This window comes from Hipposideros armiger, unplaced genomic scaffold (assembly GCF_001890085.2).
Source record: "Hipposideros armiger isolate ML-2016 unplaced genomic scaffold, ASM189008v1 scaffold_420, whole genome shotgun sequence".
Classification (NCBI taxonomy): Eukaryota; Metazoa; Chordata; class Mammalia; order Chiroptera; family Hipposideridae; genus Hipposideros; species Hipposideros armiger.
The window spans coordinates 1,382,912-1,387,698 of NW_017731770.1; the positions used below are offsets into that span (position 1 = coordinate 1,382,912).

At 36.3% G+C, this 4,787-nt stretch overlaps 1 pseudogene; it reads right to left on the reverse strand.

The window, feature by feature from the left end:
• Positions 1-2,995: 2,995 nt before the first annotated feature.
• On the reverse strand, positions 2,996-4,583 carry LOC109394364 (PC4 and SFRS1-interacting protein pseudogene; annotated as a pseudogene).
• Between the last annotated feature and the right edge of the window lie 204 nt (positions 4,584-4,787).

Here is a 4,787-nt window from a genome sequence, read left to right on the forward strand (position 1 = left end):
TCTATTATACTCTTATAGTTTATAAATTCCATCTTCCTATTTTAATTCATAATTTATTAGGAAAGCTTTGCAAAGTAAACATTATAAGCCTGCTACCCTTTTTGTGTTTTACTGTTATGCAACTGAGACTTAAAGAGATTAAGGGTCTTTTCCCCCAAATATGTCTTCTTTAAGTAGTTTGGTTCCCCACAATCTGGTTCCACAGGTAGAACGCTTTTCTAATTTTGTTAATGACTCCAAAGCACATGCTAGTTACATCCATATATTCAGAGAATAAGGGAAGGCATGCAGAATATGCATGTGATTCTTCTTCTGTGGCTTGAGTTCGATTGCAGTACCCATAAGTAGAACTTAGTAAGACCGTCCATCCAATACTGGACAGGTTCTCGTCCATCCATTTTTAAAATGTGATTAGTTTTGAATTACTTCAGTCAGTGATTTTAGAAATAACTTCCATGTAAATATTACTCAAGCTCAGCTCTTACAGCACCCAAGGCTAAGAGAATCTTTAAAATCATGAGCTTGTCAAATTCGATGCTATTAGGATTTAAGATGGGCTGGAGCCTGGATTAAGATAGTATTGGATATGATGGGTGACTGATTAATATTTATTGAACCATTGAATGGTTCTAAGTATAGTTCCGTCTTACTTATTATTACTCTATAGCAAGATTAAGAGCTTTGTTAGTTTTATAATGCCATTCACACAACAGTGGGATTAACAGATTCATAGTTTTACTCCAATATTCTGGGTGTCATTAGTAACTACAGCCCTTGTGAATTGCATCCTGAATTTTTTAGAATAAACAAAGGCCTGTGTTGACAGCAAAAACTGCAGGTGTTATATTTCCTTTGTTGGTAGGTTAGGAGTATCCATACATTATTAAAAATATTAGCAAAGAGGGAATGAAAGTTGCTACTCAAATCCTTTTTGTCTTTCCATTTTATGGAAATATCATAGTTGATCCTTTTTTTCTCTTAGCTACTGGGTCTTAAGAACTGTAGATGGCAATCCAAGCACAAAAATGATTGGGTTTGCTAAATTTAGTCATGGACTTTGCTTTTCCTAGCGGCACAAAATTATGTTGCTCTAGGAGGGAAGCATATCAGGAAAAAGAAAAAGAATCATAAAAACAAAAGCAAATCTCAAAGAAATAAGAAGCAAGATAATTTTTTTGCAGCCTTTTCTTTATAAGTTTCACTACATGTAAGTTTATAAAATGCAATTTTGAGCTCATGAGTTAATCAAGAAATACTGTGAAGGCATTTCAAACTATGGATAGTAGAAAATCTCAGTTACCATGGAAACAGGATATCATACATGCGAACAGGCCACATCATATAGAAGATTTAATTATAATGAAATGATAAATGAATAAAAGCACTTTTAGCCTATTTGTGACTAAAATACATTAGAAGTCCAGTTTCCAAGGAAACTCATATATAAAAACAGTAATAAGAAAAATTATGGAATAAGAAACAAATTTACATATTGATACTTATGACTTAACTAGAATAAATCTGTCCCAATTTTAACTGTACTAAGGACCAAACAGATATAATAGCAAGAGTTCCCTTAAAACAGTGGGTCCCAGGTTCCATTGTAAGACCTCCCAAAAACAGAACTCCAATTAATGAAATAATTCAAACTTTTCATCTATAGATGAAAACAATTATCTGAGAGGTAACAACATACAACACATATCACATACAAACACTGAAGGATTAAAAGCCTTTTCCTCATGTTCATAGTTTCAAAACAATAGAAGTGTCTTTTAGCTACTAAAAGCCACCAACTGACCTAATCAAAATATCTTAGAAATGATATCTGCTAAGTTACCCTTAAATTTTGTGTTAACCTTGGCTCACCCTCATTTAATCCATATACATGAATATACAATCAAAAGTACTCTTTTACTTTGCCTACTGTCAGAGCACTGTTGCCACTTTTTACAGTCTTATCATGTGTAAGATACAGAAATAAAAATTTCCTTCTGATATAGCCATCTTTTCAAAAAGGTTAGTTTCTTTATATAATATTTACTTTTATTTATTACATAAGCATCATGGATTGTTTTCCAATTAAAAAATACTATTTAGTGACTTCCTTAATGAGTGTGACTTTTTAAAGAATTCAGAAATATCTCAAAAATAAACTTTTATCATTTAGTTTCCTTGTTCAGCTACTAGTACCCATAAAAGATCTTAGATGACTGAACCCTGAAGACAGATCATTCCTATATATGAGCACCCATTCTGTTCTCTGCAGGAAAAGCATGTGACTTCACTGAATTCCCAGCCACAAAATTAAATTACCTTCAAAAATTAACATGAGCTTTGTACCTTGTAGAATTTTTAGTTGGATATCTAGTTGTCATACAAAAAGGCATTCAGGCCACACATTGTTACAAAGCAGGAAGAAAATGTAGCACACTGTAGACTGTGAGATTAATTTTAGATACAAAGAGGGAGTGGTATAGAAGCAACATTTTTTTCACCATAAAAACTGCATAACTTCTACAAAACCCACAAACAGTGAAAAGACAGTCGGGTAAACCCAAGATTTGTAAAAACTATGCACAAAATTCACAGTATTTTGGAAAAGAGGAAAGGTTTATATAAGTAGCAGTATTAAAAATGTAACTTTTTTTCTACTATGAATTACACATTAGCATACACACAACTAATTGAAACTACGCTACAACCAATGTCTGGAAAAGCAGGGCAACATTTCCTAAATGGATTTTTTCCCCTCACATTTACTGCATCATGTAGCTGTTGATACTGTACAAGTACAATTCAGCAATGTTTAGTTACTTTTAAACAAAGACAAAGGAATTTTCTCCCTCAAAAGAAGTTTTAAACATCAAAACCTATGTTTATAAAAATTTAAAACTTTGAGCAGCCTAAATATTTCATATGAAAACCATTACAAACTCCTCAGATGTTCTTTATATTCCAGGTATGTCGACCTAGTGATGTAGCGTAGAGCCCTTCAGAGGTCCTTCAGTCTCTTTTCACTGGGTGGCTTTTTCTTACCACTGGTCTCACCTTGGCTTTCCTCACTGCCATCTCCATTATGTTCTGGTTGATTACTGTCTTGAGCATCAAATCTCCCATATAGACGCTTTGAACCTGTTTGTTCCTTTTCTAGCTTTTTCTTTGACCCTTTCTTCCCTTGATTGTTGATTTTATTTGCTTCCCCATGTTTCTCTTTGTTCAACAAGAGATTTATTCAACCCTTGTGTGATTACAGAATCTCCTTCACCAACTCAGAAACATGTTCTTAAACTTGTTACACAGCACCATAGACTTTTCCAGGATAATCCGACTTACTTTGAACCACCGCATTTTTTTTCAGTGTTGTAATCATCTCTGTATGTTTCTGAGCTGGTTGCCATGTGACCTGAAGTGAAGCCAGTTCATCCAAGACCTCAGTACATCTGTTCATATCAAGATGATTAATTTTGAGTGAGTCTTTTATTTCAGCATGTATCCTTCGAAGTTGAGAATCCACTGATAATGTCTTGCTTCTTCCCCACTTTCTTAACTTCTGGTTTCTTTCCTTCAGTTTGTTCCACTGTTCAGTTTCCATTTGTTCTCTTGCTTGTGTTTTCTATCTGCTGCTGCTTTCTTATGTTGGCCTCTTAGTATATTCCTTTTATGAATAGCCTGAATGTTCCTTCCACCTTTTCTCTTTTCGTCTTCTTGATCATCTCCTTCCTCTTCAGAGTCAGAGGTTGATGTAACCCCTGTTTTAGCTAAATTTTTCCTTTTGGTTTAACTTCTTTCTTCCCCACTTTTTTTTTTTTTTGTCTGGCTCTTATCTTGGCTTATCTTCTTCTTTCTGGCCTTCATTGTCTTTTTAAAACTGCTTTTTAGGTTGTTTTTCCTCTTGCCCCTTTTGCTTTCTTTTGTTTTCTTCAGTTACCATGTCATTCTGCAAAGGACAGGTCTATTTTACTATTTTGGCTCTGCTTCTTGTTTTGGAGTCTTTACTTCTGCAGGTTGTCTTCTTTGAGGACTCACTTTTAGATGAACAGATGCTGTTGTCACTGCTCCTGCCTTCTGGGTCTACTTGCTTTTCTGCCTTTCTCTTTCTCTCTCTCCTGGCAGCTTTTGGAGTGGTTATGTCAGTTGCTTTTGCCACATCCTCATTGCTGGCTTTTTCTTCATGGTCAGTATCTTCCTTTGAAACACTGGTTTCTTTTTCTTCAACTTCAACATCAGATGATGCATTTAATTATTTAGCTAATAATAGCCTGTTGACTTGAAAATTTCACTTTCGGATTGTTCTCTATCTCCCATAAACCTTCATTAAAACCTTTTCATTTATGTGTTTTTCCGTACTTTTCCTTATTTTCTGAGTAAAGAAGTGTATCCTTTGGGCCTAAAAAAGCTGCCTCATGAATCCCAAAAAGGAAAATGGGTAGTTTATTTGTGGGTGGCTTTACAGCTCCTTCAGAAACTTCATCTCCTGGAGCTGGCCAATGAGGATAACCTGTCATCTTGGTGAAGATGAGGTCTCCAGGTTTGAAATCGCAAGTTATGTTTGGCGAGAGGTGAGGGGCGACGCCAGGGGTTCAAAGTCCAAGGAGAAGGTGCGGCTGTATGGACGGCAGGGGGTGTGAGGGAGGACATGCCAGAGCGATGGCTCCCAGGGCGGCAGGACCCCAGGGGATGCATCAGGATGTCCCTGCTGGGGCTGCAGGTGCTGAGGCTGCAGGGGCAGGGCAGCTGCCTCTGTCCCTGTCCCCATGTGCCACCTGCGCCACCAGCTGCCACAC